Source organism: Uloborus diversus, chromosome 8 (assembly GCF_026930045.1).
Source record: "Uloborus diversus isolate 005 chromosome 8, Udiv.v.3.1, whole genome shotgun sequence".
In the NCBI taxonomy this organism is placed as follows: Eukaryota; Metazoa; Arthropoda; class Arachnida; order Araneae; family Uloboridae; genus Uloborus; species Uloborus diversus.
Genome location: NC_072738.1, coordinates 47,335,693 through 47,357,221, shown reverse-complemented (window position 1 = coordinate 47,357,221; position 21,529 = coordinate 47,335,693). Strand labels below are relative to the sequence as shown.

General features: G+C 31.0%; 1 protein-coding gene across 1 annotated transcript in view; it reads right to left on the bottom strand.

Annotated features, from left to right (window-relative positions):
• Positions 1–19,001, bottom strand: part of LOC129227260 (fasciclin-1-like) — a 373,831-nt gene extending 354,830 nt beyond the window's left edge. Inside the window, exon 1 of the mRNA XM_054861777.1 lies at positions 18,925–19,001. The gene's annotated coding sequence lies outside the window, so the exon portion shown is untranslated. The remainder of the gene's footprint in view (positions 1–18,924) is intronic.
• Positions 19,002–21,529: the final 2,528 nt, after the last annotated feature.

Here is a 21,529-nt window from a genome sequence, read left to right as displayed (position 1 = left end):
AAAACCTTACATTTGAGTATCAATTTAGCTCCGTGTTGCATCAAGTTTTCATAACAGCTAGGAGCGTTTCTACCTCATGTATTCCCTCATATTTGTTATTCATTGCTCATGTAATGCGCGATATTTTTCTAATTTTTTGATGCAGATTGTCCGGACGTAGGCCCGAACACGCATCCTCCTGGTTACCAGTCGAACGCTCTGCCGATCAAGCTATTCAGCTCCGTCGGTAACAGTGCAAGTTAAAGTTATAAATTTAATCGAAAACCTCATTCTGGATCTTTAAAACAGGTTGTTTTGCCCGAAAAAACAATTTTTAGACTGTGGTTCTATTTTTCGTCAGTAGCCTGTACGATAAGCTTTAAAATAAGGTGTAAATCAAAGAAATCGATCAAGAATTGCGGAAAATCTCGCGCAGAAACCAAAAACAGGCTACAGAAATAATATATAAGGATGAGAAATAATTTAATGTTTTAACTAAATAATACATTTAAAGCAAGAACATATTCTAAACTGTTTCAATCTATAGCTGGATACTAATTAAAATCTTCTGTTTATGTGAAATTGGGAAACAAAAATTTTAAAACAAAATATATCTTATAGCTAAATGAACCATTTAATTCTATTATTAAAAAAAGAATAACGCAAACAAAGTTAAAAAAAAAAATCAAGCACAGAACGACCACACTTAGAAACTAAAAAAAAAATCATACTAGCTTCTATGATTTCGAGATAGAATCTTACTCAATAAATAATAATATAATTCGTTTATCGCATTAGTAATTCCATTGTTGACAGCGATCGTTATTTTTAGTGAGCACCAAGAGTTGTATCGTTACTTTCTTTCAATATGTTCTTTGTCATCAAACTATTGCTGAAATCTAGCTTTAGAAAACCCTGAGTCGGGAGATATGGATTAATAGAATTTTTTGCTCTTTTGTAAGCATAAAATATTATCTGAAGAAAATATTTGAAGGAAGATGATACGTCAAACGAAATTCAACGAAAGATCTGAAGGTGAATGACTTCAAAAAAATAGTTCCAACAATAGAAGCGTCACTGGAAGAATGATATTGCATTAACTACGTTGAACCTAAGAGGATGCTTTTTAATTGAAATAAATTTATTTTCGTATTTTTGTTATTAACGTTTAATTGAAGTTATTCGTCGTAAAATACTACGTCACTTACGTACAAAACCTGTACAATGTTACGTAGATACCTGTCCGATGAGGCATCTGTCTTGTCCGAGGAAAATGTTTCACCTATTCAGCTATTTTCTTTAAACACCACAAGGTGGCGTATTTAAATTCAAAAACTGCGAATAACTCATTTTGTGCAATAAAGGTAAATTGTCAACCACCTGCGCTAGTGATAAAACGAAAGTGCCGAAATGAATGACCATTATTTTGTGATATTTCTATTACAATTCGCCAAGTTCGGCATTATAAATGAGACGCCAAATCCAGTTTCCGTTTAGTTACTGCTATAAGGCAAAAAGGTGGGATGAAGTAGTGCTTATTTTAGTGCTGAAGTTTCTATCTGCAACCTCTTTAAAACTCGTTTATCTACATCAGTTTGCAGCATCGCAGAAATATCGCACATCAGAAAATTGTTATTTATGCTAAAGGTAGGGTGAAGCAGAAAAAAGCGTAGGTGCAACGGTATTTAAAGATATCTCCATAGAACCCTATGTTATTGTTAAGTTTCAATCTGCAACCTCTGTAAAACTCTTTTCCCTACATCAATTCGCAGCATCTCAGAAAGATCACGCTTTGCGTAATTATTATTTCCAACCCAAATAATTGGTAATTACAAAGTTAATCGCAATTATTTTATGAAATATTTATATTTAAACTACAATACACAATATCATCACATTTTATTCTGATTACTCCTTCAATTTGTTTATTTCAAATTTGCTTATTTATCTTATTTATTTATTTATCACGCTTGTTTAAACCTCACATTATTTGGAATCAAAATCAAACAGCTCTCCATCAAACTTGGGACACGTTTAAACATCATATTTTAAATGATTATGCATCCAATATGCGTTTAACTGCAATAAGGAGAATACTCTTAAACTAATTTGAACGTTTGAGTGTGAAAATTTTTTCATGCTTTTAGGAAATAACAGCATTTTTTACATGCATATAATAAAGATCCATGATTTGAAGAATAAGGAAAAAAAAGTGTTTTTTTCCCTTCCTCAATTATTGGTTTCTAGTTTTGATCACGTAAAAAGCAACGCAAATGATGTCATATTGGTCAACCTAGCTGAGGCACTAGATTATGTTAATTAATAAGCATAATACCATCTCAGTGAAATATGATTGATAAAGTCAATGTCAATCATGGAGCTCTGAGGACAAAATAGGATAGACTGAATGCCATCTAAAATTACAGTTACCTCAAAATACCTATGTGACAAAATTCGTTGTTAAATGAAAGTGATACCTCAAGTCGCATCAACAGATACAAAGACAAACTATCAAATACACACAATGTCGAAAATAAAAAAAACGTTTCCCCACTCGGTTATGTAAAATTGATAGAAATTAAAGAATTTGACGCCGTTATTCAAAAAGAACCCATTGTAATTATATAAATTAAAGATGTTAAGGTAACCAAATACTCAATGATCTAAGAGAAAAAAAAATAAAATGTAAAATAAAAAAAAAAAAACTTTTAGGTAAGGATTTTTTTTTTCTTTTGAGGAAAAAAAAATTTTGTGCTCAGTTTCAAGATTGCGTAAATTGTTGCTTTATCATGCGTTGTTTTCTATACATGCTTTATTTTCTAGTACAAAAGTTGCTCTTGGTATTTCATTTAAAAATAGCTATAACTGAAACGAAAACTACTTCATGTGAATTCAAACAGAAAAATAATAATTATGTCTTGTTAATTTAAGCATATGATACTAAATAAAACTTAATGATACAAAACTGAACTATTTTCATTGAAACTTCAACTGAAAAAAAAAGGAGCCAAGAACGTAAATGCAATGATTATCTTTTTCCGCTAGAAAACTCAGCAGACTTGATGTATCATTGTTGGTTTACAGACGGCTTTCTCTAATAAATAAACAAGATTATCAAAAGAATCTGTGAAAAGGGAAATATTTCAAATAAAAGTGATTTTTTTTTACGTTTTAAACTTATTGCGCTTAAGTTCCCTAAAAAATGTAGGGCTGCCATCCTGTTTGTCTATTTGCAAAGACTACTTATCAAGACTTTCAAATTTTGTAATGCTTATTTATTTTCATTTAATTATTCACTGGAATTTATGTTAAAAACAAAATAAAAAAATCAATCGCACGCATCCATACGCTTTATTTAAACGAGATAAAAACTTAAAACTTTACTTTTTTATTAATTTGTTTGAGAAACGAGAGCATGTCTGAGTCCTTAACACATTTCCGATTTCTTCGAAAATATTTCTTCTCTCATTTGTTAAAATTTTCAAGCAAAAGAGACAGTTTCAACTTCCGTAATGTTTTGTACTGAGACGTCACTATGGCTAATGATTTTCAATTGCTTTAAGAGAAAAGTAAGTGGTATAAAAATAAAACATTTTCAAACCACTATTTGCTTAGATTGCTTGCAGTACTTCCTAATAGCTAAAACTATGTACAATGAGGAAGTTATCTAATTTGTTTATTTTTCAAAGGCTGGTCTTCTGACTATTTATTTCAATTACGCAGTTTTATTTTGAATAATGCAGTTGACTTTGTGATAAATAAAGCATCCAGTTTTAACTGTAAACGAGTAAATTCGTTAAACTGCAAGGTTTCATGTTGACAAATTTTATACGAGACTTAACAATTTTCATTTATAACAAGAAAAGTACAAAGCTATAAATGGCAAACGGTCAATTAATAACGAGTCAAGTACCTACACTTGACTTACATAAAATGATATGTTTTGAAATTTTAGCTGCACTGTGAAAAAAAACTGTAAATTTTGATGAAGTTATCCGTATTTTTTACAAAAAAAAAAACTGTTCGTAATAAAATACAGGATTTCTCTGTTTTTTTGAATCTGTAACCGGTTATACTTTGGTTTTCTTCGAATCTTCGAAATTTCGCCCGCGTGTTTGGATTTTGGTTCTCGTGCTCGAGTTTTTGATCTTATATTTATTTAAAGCGAGTAAGTCTTAAATCGTTTGCAACTTCCATTTTATTGCATCTTAATCAATATTTTATTATTATGTTTTTTTGTCATCAGTTACAGAGGCATATTTGGAAATGTACCTTTGTATACATGTACTTCGTAGTAGTATAGTAAATATTGAAATGGATTTATGAAAGTATAGTTTCATTTTTTTAATCTTCATAAAATAATAAATCAGCTTGAATAAATAATAAAAATACGGAAGATTTCTGTAAAATAAACGGAAGAAAACTGGCGTCCTGGCTGAAAGTTTTTTTCTGTAAATTTTACGGATTTTTTTTACAGTGTGACGAAATATTAAAATGCACATTTTCGACTGTCCTTGTGTCAAGGTATTGCATAAAAAAGTTAAATGCAGTATTTTCATACATAGCGCTTATACATTAGGTTTTAAAACAAACAATTTTCTACAACTTTAATTGTTAACACATGAAATGCGCATTATTTTGCTTCGAGTTAAGTAATTGTATTGACGAGTATGTTACAAGATTTTATACTATGACAACGTGAATCCTCGATTTTACAAATTTCATTGATACAAGTAAAGTTCACAACTTTAAACGACAAGAAGTCAAGGAATTACAGTTAAAGTACTGACATTCTTGATAGATAAAATAAGAAATATGACTTTTTAAACTGGTAATAAGTTGACATTTTGAACTGTCCACAATTCAACTATACCGACAACTAAATGACAGCACTATAACTTATACGAATCATATTTAAAACTTCGTAAAGTTAAGAATTTACTCTCATTAACAAGAATTGATAACGAATAGTATTTAAGGTAATGACTCACATTGTTTACAATAGCAAATCAGGGTATTTGAACAGGTGAACAAGTAAGAAATGTACTTGTTCGCCCTGAGACACTGGGGTTTCAAACTATCCTCCAGGGATCCCAGTTTATGTCACAGAAGAAAACCATTCAAGAGACTAAATCCTCCAGTGCTCCCAGTTTCTACCACAGAAGAAAACCATTCAAGAGACAAATTGCCGAATTATATTTTATGTTGGTATACAAATAAACTACTTTTTCAAAAATCGATATCAGTTCAAAAAGCTGTTCAATAGTGAATATCGCATTTTACGAAATGTATGACGCACTTCCAAAATTCCAGTGTATTTTGTACGCAAAATATTTCAGCCTCTCCATGGCAAAGTTTGTGCCGGACATTGTTTTAGGCTGTTTCAAACCGATAACCATAGTTTTTCCGTTAAACATTTCACACACTTTTTTCCCCATTTTATAATTTATATTCATTACCATGCTCCAGTATCCACTTTCCCACCAAAAAAAAAATGTATTTCGGTTACTGTTAAAGTTTTACAGCGACACACCCCCAGCCTTTGGTTCCATTCATTTAATCTAGGATCCTTTAGAAGTTTAAAGCCTCTGCTCTAACAGATGAAGAATCAGGCGATAGCTTTTGTTTCATAACGATTCATCCTGTTGCCTTGATGAATAAAATACGATGATGATAACCGTACCAAAAGTTTTACAATGACGAATTAAGTGTTTAAAATGACGAGTAAATTAACTATCGTGACGAAAAGTACACTTGTTATAGGGATCCAAAGTACAAAAATTTCATAAATAATGAGCCAAATAGTTACGGTTATGAATCAAATATTTATGATAAAGAGCCAAACACAAGACTTCTCCATAATTAAGGTGGTGAATAAATTATTTACAACGGAGTATCAAGTAACATTGTAATGATGTCTGATACAAAATGAATGCTTGCTAATTGATGAAAGGAAAGGATGGACTATAATTTTCAAAATCACCGTGGAAAACTGCAATCGGGTGAGGTAAGTTTAAAATTAGGAATGTGTTGTAAAGTTTTTGGAGCAGACATCTAGAAATTTTTAATTTCTGACGCTAGGCACAGAAATCAATTTTTAAAATCAGGTACGAATTTTGAATGCTATTTTATTATTTGAGCTGCATCATCGCAAAAACCTTTTTTGCCTAAATATTGTTACACTTCATACTATTAAGAAATTTATATTTAAGGTTTTCTGAAAGGTTTTCTAAGGTTTTCTTTCAGTTTTTGAAAGAGAAAAAAAAATATTATTGTCTTTTTATAGCGTAAATTGCATCGGAAAAACCTTTTTAAGATTCACCTTAAAATTATATTTGTAAAAAAAAAGTTTAAAAAAAATTGATTTCGTAATTTGCAAATAGTTCGTGCTAACATTTGATTAATAATTCATTTTACTGATGATATTTTTTTTTAAACCCCAAGAAGATATTTGAAAGTTTAATTTATTGCCAATAACAATGCGATTAATATAGGATAGGAAAACCACTTCTTATGTTAAACAATTCAAAATAAATTCAATTTCATTCTCTGCGAGAAAGGAGTTTAGTTGATCGTCTGCTTCTTTTATGTAGTTATTTTTCATTTCATTTATTTTTTATTTACTTCGAAAAGATTTACTTCCGCTGCAGTTTCTGTTTTGGTTTTTAAAAAAATCTTTGCTGCATTTCTGAAAAGAATATAAACGAAAGCAAAGATCTAGAACACATGTTTCGCAAGAATTTATGCAATACATTACTGAGTAGGATATATTGCTTTGTACTATTTCTGCATTGAATGCGTAAAAATATAAGCAACATTAATATTTCGCGTATGATATGAATATATTTGAATGGCTCAATTTTCTATTTTGCTTTTACCGTAGAAAACTTTCTTTTTCAGAATTTCCCAATACATGTCCAACGTTTTACATCAGATGTCTGATGTTATTCATATATGCACACTTATATTTGAATGAACTGAAGAAACTCCGCTCCTAAATTAATAAAAGAGAATTATTGCAATCAATGTGCTTACAAATATTACACGATTTTCAATATGCATGATCAAAACTTAAATGATAGTAAAATGTTTCACTGTTTAGTTGGGAGTGGGGTGGGAGGAGTACAGATCACTTTTTTTACAAAAAACGTCAAGTTATAAAAATAGATTTCGATTTTACATGTATGAGAGACAAACATAGTTTGCTTTAAGTATTACGAAAATTATTGCTAGCCTATGTCCTTTGTTGTCTCTTGTGAATTTCGTCAAAAAATCCTCCCCCCCCCCCACCCTTATCGTCCGCTTTGGGAGCAAATTAAATCTTCGTTGCATGGGGTTCTTAACGCTCATAGAAAATGTTCGCGTGTAATTAGTCGTTGGACTCATACATATACTCCGAATATCTAACCAGTCAAGGATCTCCCTTTGTTCATCAGACTTTAGCAGAAGCGTTGCAATTGAAGCACCTCTTTGCATCAATTTGGAGGGCGGATTTTCTTCGTAATCCAGCATTAGAGGTCCACTTAATTGAAATTAGAGTATAATGCTTTCGGCATTATGTTAGTGACTCTAAGGTAAATGTTTAGGAGGGATAAAAGTGCTCATATGAAAGTACTTCTATGCCAAGGAGGGAAATGACACTAAGTCACAAAAACAGAAGTATCCAGAAATATATCAATTCGAAAGTTTTTCTTTTCTGATGAATTGTATTACTGTGTTGTCATTTATTGGTTTTTAAAATGAAAATTTGCTTATCAAAGTCTTAGTATTTATACCGCTGAATAAATTATGAAAAACTTAGCAAGGTGGAGCTTATGTCTCATTTTTTTAAAAAATGGACATACTTGTGCTAACTTCGCATGTACACATTTGTTAAGTTTTTTTTGTGCATGTTTAACGTTTCGTAGTTGATGGACTTTTTATGCAAATTTGAAGTTGTTAAACATATAAAGTAAGCAGTTAAAGCATGTTTTTACTTATGAGTTTCTTCATTAATCAAAATAAAAAGTTACCCAAAAATGTTTGAACAAATCTGCAACATAAACTGAAGATTAACTCTTTATAATGACATTTTTTTCCGTTAATGTTGGCTTTTTTCATTAAGATCATATTAAGGAAAAACATGATTTTTTCGAGTAGAAGAACTAATAACATTTTTATTCATTTTTTTAAAAAGTCCTTTTTGCATTTAAAAATTAATGCATGAAATGGGTGTATAGTTTCTCTGTCTGAAGGCAGCTTAAATTATAGCGATTGAACAGTGTGTGGATGAACTTCAAATAATCTAAGATGACGAAACAAAGTAATGGTAATCCTTTTCACTAGTATAGCTGCCCGGACATTTTAACTATATCAATGAACATGAAATTTAGTTATTTTTACATGGATTAAACTAAAAATTTGAAAAACCACAGTTATAGATTAGCACAATTGATCAAATTCAACAAATCTGTTTGAAAATTATTTATTCATTCATTTATTTATTTTATATATATATATATATATATATATATATATATATATATATATATATATATATATATATATATATATATATATATATATATATATATATATATATATATATATATATATATACATTTTTTTTTCATTTTTTATTTCTTATTTTATTTTATTTATTTATTTTTTGAAAAATGTCATTATTTCGTTAAATATGTTATCAAAATTTAGAAAAAGTTACTTAAAAATTTCATCATGCGGTAATAAGACTTGATCTCGATAACTTTAATTCAATGTTTTTCGGGGAAAGTCCGATGGTATAAAAAGTAAAAAGAGTGATCAATTGGATTTATGACGGTGTAATAATTAAACTCTTACTTAACATAGCAATAACTAAACTATTATCTAAACCGTAATACAATTTTCTGGTCAATGATAAAGGTGGAGCTGTAACTTTTCTACAATTAACCTTTCAATTAGATCAGTTTTTTTTTTTTTTTTTTGGTGACTTGATTCATTTTATTTTACAGAGATAGATTGTAAGCTGTAATTTTATAAAGCATGCTAGTGCAAGATAAAGAGAAATTGTTGGCGAAAGTCCGTTCACTGGGAACAGCAGGATCCAATTTCAAAGTCCCAAACCTGTCCGAAGGTTACTGTTTGGTAAGTCAGAACTCATAATCAATTTCAAGGTCCGCTTTTTCTTCAAGGCAAAAGGAACAAAAAAATTTTAATTTACTATGTGGAACATGAAGTAAGACCGCATCAATGACCTAAGTCAAGTTCCTACCTTACTCTGAGTAAATTTTTGCGGTGGAGTCAGGTGAAGAAAGAGATTTGGTGACAGCAAACCAAAAACATTAGACACACTTAAAAATCATATTCTTCACGTTCTCAATAACGTGCCACGGATGCTTTTGTTAAATTAGCTAAAACGACCACCATTTGCTTTCAATCACAGGGGAAAATATCGGTGCATGTGTTCAGTTTTAGGGTTTACCCATAAGATTTCTACCATAATAAACTCCACAACAAAATTCGTCACGGTGAAATATACGAAATATTTATCTAACCAGTTGATTTTACTACAATATGTAACAATAGACTCTTTAAGTATAATGCTATAAACTAGCATTGAATCATCTTCTATATATACAGTCTAGACCAGAAGTCACCAAACCGTTGATTGCAAGCTACCAGTAGCTCAACCGGAAAATTTCAACAGTTCTCAAATCAGATGGTTAAGTTAACATACTATTCTGATATTTTGATGTCATCCGAACTTGTTTGCCATCATAGATTGACAGTATATTTTCAAACACTTTTTATTATACGCAGCTCGAACGGAGCAGTTGCCTACTGGGCAACTGTCCCTCTCCTCTAAAAGTAACACGGCTTTTCTCCTCCACTTCTTTAAGTTCAACATTGCTCCGAACAACCAACCGATCGAAAAATGATTGTATTCACGGATTCTTGTGTTTAAAGTAAGAATTGACTTCACAAGTCAGTGTTGATATTTTTCTCGAATTATTATTACAAGAAAATTAAAAGGTAACTTTAAATTTGAAGGAGTATGTCTACTGCTGTGGCCGTCTGTATCGACTTTTGAAAATGGATTTTCATGCTTTAGAGAAGATTGTTCAGTAAATAATGACATAAAATCATTTGCATCCCAAAAAAGTCAGCTTTAGGGGTGCAGCTTGGGTACCTCCCTCCTAACATTTATTTTGCTTTCCCCTTTTGATACACCAACCGTCTATTATATTTATAATGAATAACGAGCAACTCGGAAAGAAGCTAAAAAAAGTTGTTGTTTTTTTTTTTTTTTTGGAATTAATAAAAATAATACGAAAAGGCAATAACTGTGATACAGTAGATAGTAGTTAAAGTAACGTGTCATTTGGAGTATAAAATCTAATTCAGATTTAAAACGCTTATTTTTTATTTAGAGGAGAAACAGGAGTAGCTTGTCGTATTTATTTGAAGCAACATATAGCGCTTGATTACTGAACAGACCAACAAGGCTGTGGCCAAGGGCCCTCGGCATTTAGGGACCTCCAAGTGGCTAAAATAATTTGAGTCCTGGCTAAAATTGTAAGGTTTGACTACAAGGGGCCCCCGAAAAAAGTTTAACATGCCGATATCTTGATCGGACCCTGACGGCACGGCGTCTCTGTGGCCTCATAGGTTTGGCGACCCCTTGTCTAGACCCATACCTATGGTCAAACTCCCTCTTGTAAGCAGGTCATTGACACTTGGATCGATTAACTCGTTATTTATAGGAACCTATTAACACCCCCTTTCACAGATAGAAAGAATCGACAGTATAAATGATGGCAGAAAGGAAGAATTGTAATAAATTACTTACGTAATTGCTATAGATTTCAGATAGCAAGTGATGAAAAGCAGTGCGGTAGAAACTTGCACACTCATTTAACAAGCACTGACATGAGGAATGAAAATCGATAAAACGAATTTCGCTAGGAGGTGAATCTAAATAAAATATCGCTTCCTCCTAAAAACATTTTTTCGATGCGCTCCACCCACATTTCATATCTACCTAGCCAATAGCAATGGGAAGAATAAATTCTGAAATATAAAAGTATCCCCAAATGTCTACTTCATGGAATAAGTATTGTTCTTTGCTCCATAAAAAGACGGGGAACCCTTTCACTGGATAATCGACTGCCCCAGTGGGGTGGAGGACAAGTGAATCGGCGTGACCGGATTACGGGACAATAAGTCTTCTCTCCTGGGGGCAATAAAAATCGTGACCTTTAGTTTTCAGAAGACAATGAAACATTATGGCTTTTACTATAAAACGGAATGGCATCTTCCAGTTTTGTTTCTACATGATGTATTACATATCTTCGATACTTCCATCCCAGAAATAGTGTCTTACGTTGTTCTAGAAATTTTATTATCAGAATACGAGTTTATTTAAATAATGACTTACTTATTTCAAATTTTGAGGAACATACTTTAAAAAATGATGTTAACCGTTATATGTTGCAAATACAATGGAAACAAATCGCGGCTTCTTTTTCCACGAGAAGGTAAAGGGTAGTATCTGCATAAATGAGTTTGCAGAAACTCGTGTTTGATTCGTGGTGAAATACTGGAATTTGTCTTGTTTTCATGATTTATTTTTAGCAGAAACGTTATTTTAATTTTACATATGGCACCTTGTCAACTAATGTATCACAACTTAAAAAAAAAATTTAAAAGGTATGCACATATTAAGTGTAAGCGTGTTTGAGACGAAATCACTCATAAGTAGTTTTGCGTAAAACCACCAACATCGCGTTGATTTCCTCAAATAATAGTTTTTTGTTTTGCGTTTTTTTTTTCGATTTATTATACTTCTGTTGTCAGGTTGTGATATTCTTCACCGAGTTCATAAAGCCGAATAAGTAAATGAAATACATTCAACGTTAAAACAGTTCCCAAGATACTGGTTCACATTATCTCGCCTTTTCTTTGTTAATCGATAACACTTTTTTTTTTTTTTTTTTTTTTTTTTTTTTTGAACCTTAGCAATTGCTGACAATGTTTGTACGACCACGAATTTCAACTTTCTCTCATTTGTTATTTTTGAATCTGATTTGACAAAATAAATTAGTTTTTTCAATACTGAAATTGTCTTTTTAAATATCTAATTTTAACAAAATTCCCAAAAGCTTATAAAAGGAAAGTACGCCAAATAAAACTTAATTTTGACTGAATTATGTTAAGGGAATTTTTTAAAGCTTTCAAATGTTTTTTTTCTGTCGATAGTCAGTAAAATATTTAGATTCATTAATTTTGTTTTGATTTTTAAATTATATTGAGCTTCTGGTACAACTTTTAATTTTAGTTTTTTTACCCGTTTGCCAACATACAAGTTGAAATTTAAAATTCAATAGAACAATTAAATTCGATTTTTTTTAAAGTTATGACGTTTATAAAAGAATAGAGAATAGAAGAATTTTAAGAATATCTTAAATTTGAACTTTCTATAAAAATTGTAAGTAAGTTAAGAAAGTCCAACAGAACAATTAACTTAAAAGAACTTTAACATTCATGAGTAGACTTCAAAACCTGTTTAACTTCTTCCTACTTAAATATCTTTCGAATTAAGAACACTCTAAAGAAATTAAAAATTACATCACTGATTTCTTGTTAATATTTAAATAGTTATAGTACATTCAATTTTCAACTACGCTCACATGTTGTACCTTGCTTTGGAAATGTAGGTGACGGAGTCATTCTGCTTTGAGTCATATCATACCACATAGTCCGTAGTAGTTCTTCCCATTTTGTCTCAAGAAAATTGACCATATAGCAACCCGCTAAGCCAGCCATTTTTCACCAAAACAATATTTTTTTCCCTAAATTCGGCAGATAGCAGTGATTTGCCATTCACCCTTTTGAATCATTTAGATGGTTAACGCCGTTCATATTCGTCGAGGAAACATTTATCAGTCCTTTAATTAGTTTTGGTTTAGTATTTCAAAGCTCTTATTTCATCAAGATATAAAAAAATATAGTCTGCTCCTGTAATTATCTCTTTAAATACTAGGGCAAGTGCACCAGTGCTATGTCAGTCTTCAGAAGTCAGCCACAATGACATAGTATATAAAACTAGTTCAGAATGAAATGTGACGCATGCCTAGGTTAGCTTACCTATAGCGAATTATCAATTAATAGTAGTAAGGTGTGAGTACTTTTTCCTGAATTAGTAAAAAATCATTTCATTTTAAGCAGTGCACTATTGCTTCTAATTTGATTGTCCATCTATTTTCCCGTGAGCTGGAAACACCATCCTTAAATGGCAAGTGATCTTTGTTTTTTGTCCTGTTTCGCTTAAGAACGAAATTAATTTATCAAGGACAAATTTAAGGCTTTAAATTTTAAGGAGTGTAATTTAATATTTCAATGAAAAGTGGACATCTCTTTGACCAAAGTGTGTTTAAAGGGGTTGACTGACCATTGGGTATTCTTCTGCGTTTCCAATAGTCGATCATAGTAGTAAGCTTGGTGTTTGGTTGATTACCCCATAGTCAGCCTCGTTCGTAAAAAGGCTAATCAAATAATAAGTAAATTACAGTATTGAGATAAAATAAACATGTTGAGTAGGTACAAATTTTGTTTCGGCAATTATTTCTCAAGGAAAAAAGGTTTAAATGTTGGGCCTAAATTTTCGCTTGAAAAGAGTTCAAAACTATATTCCTTCTAATGTTGATTTCAATGCAGGAATTTATAAAGCAGGTTTTGCAATTTCAGTCAAGCAGATGAGTCAATAATTCAGGCTTTAAAATGACTTTTTTAACACCAAGCTGACCTTTGTTTTTAACAAATGGTATGCTACGCGAATGATTTGCTGTCCAATAACTCGTGATGGGAAATCAGTTAATATTTCTGAAGCAATAAATTAAGAAGTATTACTTCCTCTTTTCGTTTGCTCAAATTGTTTCAATAAGTATCAAACTTCTGGTTAATTTTTTTGTCACTCTTCATGTTAGATTTGTATGCCTTCACAAAAGTTCAAGAGGCCGGTACTGCACTAGGGGTATTTTCTTTCAAGTATTGGAACTGTTTTTGATTAATGCTTCTAGACAACTATTTTATTCATTCGGATACTGAGGTCAAAATTCCGAGTTACTTAGATTTTAAGAATGCATAATTCCTTTGTAAATACTAAACGAATAAACTTTATAAGTATAATGATGTTTCACAAGTTTCGCATTAAATTTTGTCGAAATTCTTTCACTTATACCCCGTAAGATTAATACGAATGGGAGGTCTACCACTGTATTTCTACAGTCGACGCAATGAAATTAGGTATTATAATAGCTGGATTTTTTAAATAAAACTATTGATATTACTTCAACAATAAAGCGGAATACTATCAGAGAAAGATAAAGTTTTAATTTTATTCTTGTTTTTTTTTTTTTTTTTTTTTTTTTTCTTTTTTTGTACTTATAGCTGAAATTTCAAAAACAGGCAGTAGAGATTTTAAAATGTCGACAACTGGTGCTTTTACCAGTTTTCAACATTTCAGTCAAAATCTATAATTAATTAATGGACTCGATTCATTATTTGATCATCCATATTTTTTAATATACAACTGGAAATATAGACGTATAAGAAACTCCTTAACAGGGCTGTTAAGGCTAAAAATACATGAATTAGATACTTAAAAGTGTAAATTGTTGCAGTTAGCATTTGATTTTAATTTTGAACATACAGTTCAAAAATAAAATTGATCAGAAGATGAAAACATCTTTTAAACAGACGATATAATTTTTTTAGATTTCTTTTGGGAAGTTTATTTTTATTTGAAGGATGGGTTCAAGACCCATGGACCACCCCTTTCCTATACTACTGAATATTTATGATAATGACGTTCATTTAAAAGAATTTACAATATCACCGCCATCGAATATTTCATAAAAGTTTCAAGTTCAGGAGTTTAGTTGAGCCGATGTGAATTGTTATTAAGATAAATGCTGTTTAAAAGTGTTTAGTTATACAAAGAAAGTCAGTGTCATGAAGACACCCGATTTTAGCTCATCAGATTTTTTGAAAAAAAAAACAAAGCCACGTGTCCTCGCGTGCTAAAAAAAATGGTTTAAAATCATTCGCAATCATGTGGTTTACTCAAAATTCTTTCCCGATTGGGTTACATTAGTTTTCAAATTGAACTTGCCAGAACAAAGCGCAAAAAAATAAAATTATTAGCATTTGTAAGAGCATAGTAAAACTTTTTTTTTTTTTTTTTTTGGAGCCATAATTTATTTGCCTTCGCGTCACCGTTGTAGAAATAAAGTTTTTAATTCTTCCGAAATTTTAAGAAGTTGCACCAAATCCAGCGAGGTTTGGTAAGCAATGGAAGAAAACTTTCACACGCTTTGCACATGGATGTACCAAGTACTACTACCTGCAGACTGTTAAATCGTCGGTGAGAAATTATTATATTGAAACTCTTAAATTTTCACGCTATTTTAAAAGTTTCTGCTGTCTTTAATCCTTTATAACTCGATAACCAGGACATGAGGTCAAATACTTTTTGTGTCAAAATACAATATTTTGGTGGTTTCCAGATTAGAAGTTTTTGTATAAAAGAATTCACAAAATTGACCGCTTCTGCATTTCCAACTTAAAAGAGAACTACGTCAGTAATTACAACCGCTTTTTTACTCCCTATTCGATTACACGATTCAATTTTGGGCGGACAGGTAAAAATCGGGCATCTGATATCGGTTTGTTCTACAAGTGGTTTACAGCTGTTGATTTCAGATTATGTGGCCTAGTTACGGATATATAAGCCTCCTTAGATGGGAGTTTCATAAATCGGATCAAACAAAATAAAAACAATATTTTTAATAAGATTGGAATAGAAATGACTGCCATCCCCCATCCCCTCTTCTGTCACTCAAAGGAAAGTAATTTAAGACAACAAAGTTCAGTTTATGTAATTCTTCGGGACAATCAATGCGAAGTTATTATAATACTTTTCGTCTTCCAGTATGAGTTACCTCCTTACCTGGAAATCAACCTGTCAAATTTAATGGTTCTTTCCCCGCACCTGCGCAGCCAATAAGCTGTGCAGGTGCGCACAATTTTTCGACTGGACGAGGTGTTGGTCTGCTCATACAATGAGTTCAAGTAATGGTAAATTTTTTTGTTGATTTTAAATAGGGGTTTTCACTACGCGACAAGATAAAGATTTTTTCAACGTAAGTAAAAGATAAGTAGTTTTTTCTTACGTTAATGTTTGGAGAAAAGTATAGGTGTACCTTTCATTTAAAGCATTAAGACTTTTCAACACATTTTCTGAAAAGCAGCAGACATTGTTCATTGCAAGATTTTTTTTCTAAATTTCAGGGTAGTCTGTAAGATTGTTTAAACATTTACTAAAATTTATGTATACTGAAAAACGTGTCCAAATTTAGCCTTTTTACTGATTGCCAGACACTTTTAGAAAATATTAGCAAAATCATTTTTGATTTGATTATTTAATTTCATTTTCAGTATTCTTCATCCAAACAAGGTCACGACACTCTCGGTTTTCTTATACTATGAGATGAATTGAATCATTCCTCTGATAACGCAAAAGAACTCTGTATTCTGTAAGAAAAGGAACCTTTTGAACTTGCTTTAAGTGCATTTGCTTCAAATAGGAATTTCATTATTTTTCTCTATTCTTTTATTTGTAAAATATTTTCCACTTTTAGGAAATATATAACTATCCACTAGCCAAGCTGAACTTCGCTTCTGGGAGTAGGTTGGAATTTCTTCCTAGTGGATGTGAGAGTGGGATTAATAACGGTTCTAACTTACAGATATATCATCAGATTAGAGTACAATACGAATAGGAGGAGGGCTGTTAGAAAGATGTCCTCAACTTCCAAAAATCTTATAAAGCATATTAAATTTTATCCAAAAGATAATCTAATGAATTTTTAAGGATAAAATTTTCGGTAAAGCAGTTTCTTTTTTAAATCGTAAACCGTTTAACAAAAACTTGAAAGTGCCTAACAGACCTTTAAAATCTTCAGGGGTTAAGTAAGCGCCGCAACATATTTGGAGTCGACTCTTGTTTTTCTATAACATTAATATTATTATAACCATTATTTTTAACAGTAGGCATATTAACCAAATAAAATATTAAAATTATTATTGAATATAATGCTCCATTTACAATATTGATCTTTCCCAAACATGTTAAAATGTTTCAGAAAACATTAGCGCAATCACAAGAACCAATAAAAGTTTGAGAATACTTTCATCTGATTTCGATAAATAAGTTTCTTTAACAGTTTAGTATTCCTTCAGTGCTGATACAATACTTTTAACAATCCTTTGAATTAAAAAAAAACATATTCGCAAAGAAATAGATCTGTAAGAACAAAAGTATTTGCAAAAACACATGAAATATGAAATGGTAAAATTCATACATCTATTACTTAAACAATTCAGAAAATCAGATCAAACTCATCTCTATAGATTATATTTGCATTTTGTTTCGTAAAGAAACACTATCCGTAGATCCGTAGTTAATGTCTATAAGTTCTTCAGACTCACTTAGTTAATAATCTTTGTGATAGTAATTAAAAATGTTTTGTTAATCTGTAAAAATCTATATATCCAAAATCAGACAAATATTTTGATTTGTTACACAGTTGTTTGACAGATTTGTTAATCTTCATCGACAGCAAAGACCTTTTAAAAATTCAGTAAACACTTTGTAGTAGCACTTTGGAAACAGGTTTTAATTATCGCCAGAAATATTTTAAAAATACTAGAACGTTTGTGAACATATACACCGAAAGTACAAACCACTTTCGTGCATTTTAAATACGTATGAAATGTCTAAACACTATAGTCACAGGAAACATATTTATGAACATTTTGCAGAGGCAATATTGATTGTTTTCTTTACATATAATTATAAACTTATCAACTTTCCTAAATTTCAAATTAATTTTTCACATCACATAAAGTTGTTATCGTATGAAAAAAAAGAAAAGTACTAAATCAAACAAAATTTTTAGTGTTTCTACAATAGTATTTTTCACGCATTCAAAAGCGGATATACTCCTCAAAAGTGTAGTCAAATGTATTTTCACCTTTTTTTTTTAATTTTAATTAAAAGCATATCATCGTAGAACTGAGGGTAGGGAGGGCAATAGGACTTTTAAAAGTATTGTATTTGGTTTTGCAGAATGTCAAACACTTCAAATGTTAAAAAACATAGTAGTACATATCTCATGTTTCCCGGTCATCTTTATTTTATTCCCAGAAAATTATTATTATTATTATAACGGAACAGAACATTATTCTGCTATTTACCGTTTTAGTTTATTTCACTATTCCAAAATAAAGGTCATTCCTTTAAAATATGTCAAGGATAATTTGCAGGCTTTGAAAAAAAAAATACAATCTATATCTCTGTTTTGAATGATGGGACATCGCTCCTCATATTAAAATGTAACATGAATACATTACAAAAATAAACTAACAAAATCGCAATCCGCAACTTTTTGCCACTTACACACGTTTACTTCTCACTGCCTCAGCTTAAATGATTTGTCGTCCAGTCCAATTTTACATTATTTCCGGAGGGAGGGAGGGGGCGGAATACTTATTGTATATTCTGTTGAAAAACAACAAAATTCACTTCCACATATGTGTATACACATTAAGTTTTTCAATTCCAGGGACGTATTTTCTCCCTCAAACTCCCCCCCCCCCTAATGACGAGCCCGCATGTGTTTCTTTGTATTTATGATGGCGTAAGTTATTACAAAACGAAATAATTACAATTGCTGATATATTTTTCATCACAAAACAATATTGTTTGAATAGCTCGAGTTCAGTTAAGTTTTCATTATTATTTAACTAAGTATTATCATAACATTTTCGAAATTTGAAAATAGGATGCGGAAATACATTAAATTTAAACATCAAAATGAAGTTTTGAAAAGTTTTAGAACATACCTTGCTTAAATCACTTTGGCGTCCCAACGCCTCGTAAACGGTATCACCTCTGGCAACATGAACGGTAATTGCAGCAAAAATACACCAGCACTGTACAAATCCCATGTTTCACAATGATGAAATAGAAACCAGAAATTTTCAAATGCTTTATAGCATAAAACCAGTTCGAATATATCGAGAGTAGAGCCAAAATAAACACAAAAATAATCACATTTTAACGTTCCAACAAACTTTTCTACAGAGCACTTTATATCGTAATCCGTCTTACAGATGGGATCTTTAGAGGCTGAGAAAAGGATTGTAGAGGAGGAGGAGAAAACAAGAACTCTTGCTAGGAAGTTTCAGAACAGGTCAAAAGAACAGTTCTCCCTCTACCCAAGTGAGAAAACGCAATCGAACGGACACACTTCCTCTCTCCCTGACTTGCGACTGGGTATTGGGAATTCGGGCGCCCTTCTAGGGTTGCTGTAATAAAGGATTTGGTGAGAAAATGCCAACAAACTGTGTTCGTTTGCCACTTTTTGCGCTTTATTGATCTTATTTTCAGATTTTGTATCTAATAAAGTGTGGAATTAACCAAATAAATATTCAGTATAATTATGATTTTTTAGTTGAATTTTTCTCTATATTTGAAGTTGTTACATTATAAGTTTTTCAAAAACAGTTAAACAAAAATGTATGTTATTATGAGAATAGTTTTCAATAGTTCGCTCTATTTTCCTTGATGTTTGCAGAAAAACGTATGTATATTCTTATTGCTTCATCATTCATCTGAAGAGCTTTAAGATTGAGACAGCCAAACCAAAATGCTTTTTTTAGTTTATAATATGTCTACCATACTGCAGTATTTTTGCTCGTCTCCGGTACAACATTTTTTTTTAAATAATCATTTATATCCAAGGACTAAGAATTTCTGCTGGTAGTGTTATCAGCAACGCCAGCTACCGTGTGTTTTGAATAGCTCGCTTTACAAAATATGTGATTCACTTTAAAACCTACAGTCCTTCGAAGGGTTGAAGCCTTTAAGATATACGGAAAATATTTCACTTTCAGTCGCACCGCCCTTTTTTCATGAAGGGTGTAATCACATTTTAGTTAATTTCTTCCCGCATTTAATCATTGGTAATATATTACCTTTGTCTTTAAAAATAAATAATCTAAACCAGCTTTTCTGAACCCCCCCTCCTTTTTTTTTTCTTTTTGACCCGCGGATCGCAAAAACTTCTGAAAAAACTTGTGGGACTCAGAGTTGAAAAATAAATAATAAATAAATAAATAACGGATCATAGATAATGGAAAACTTTCGCGAACTCTTTAGTTTTTATTCATTTTAATTAATAAATAATTATGTAAACAATAAATAAATAAAGCTCTACTTGACAGAGATAATATTTATCAACTGGAGGAAAACGTAATTGAATTTAAAGGTAAATAATTATTGTGATTATTATTGACATGTAAATAAGCATTGAAAAAATATGGGAAAGTTAGTTGATCAAAAAACTGAGAAAAACTCTGTTTAGAACGTTATTGTTATTTATAAATTGGAACATTTTAACCTGGACGAGCGGAAGTGCTTGGAATCGGACCAGCGGTTGAAGATTCCTGATGTAACAAGATAAGGTGAATTGCTATATTATGGACACTAACAATATTGGATTTGGGAAGAGGGGGTGGGGAGTTAAAGAATTACTTTTCTTCATGAAAAAATGTCGTTTTTTTCATCCATGGAATTAAGTCACTCGATATAATGGTACCACAAACTTGGCTTGGTGGCTTTACATGATTTAGGCTTTGAAACTGACATGATCCTAATGCTAGAATTTCATTTACGTTTCATTTAATGCTTGGATTTCATTTTACGTCCAATATTATTATATTTTCGTAATTTTGCTAGTTGTAAGTGACAAAAACAAAAAGTACGTAACCCATATTCGTTGCCTTTACCTTAATATAAAAAGAGTTATAGAATGGATGATAAGATTAGTTTTTATGTATATTGGAATGAAATATAATAAAAATGAAGAAAACGAATCTAAAAATCATGAAAAACCGTTTTTAGAAAACTCAAGACAATTAACAACACATATTCGAGCACAATCTGTTCAGATTAACTTGCAAACAGAGAACGTCAATGAGAACACAGAAAAAGAAAGAAATCAACCAAAATGGATTGTGGTGGGTATTAATAAACGTATCCATTTTTGATCTTACCATATTATGAATGCTTAAAAAAATATGCAATCAACGTTTCGCACCAATTATGGTCTAATATAGCTTTCAAATACCAACATAATATTTGAAATTCGTTTTTTTAAGGTTTTTGCTTTAAGATGTTTTACTGTAATTTAAGCTGAAATTTAAAAGAAGTTCAAATGAAATTTACAAGTAGTAATGATAAACTTTGTGTCGCATACTGCTAATATTAAGCTTTTTTTAAAATTAAATTATCAACTTCTATAAACTAACGATTTTCGGCTGTACTACTTATATAGACCGCACATGTTAGTGAGGGAGGCGTACTTCACATAATCTCTTCATTACATAATTTTGCTATTTCATATAATATTTTTTTTTTAATTTAAGTTTTATTGACTGTTGAAAA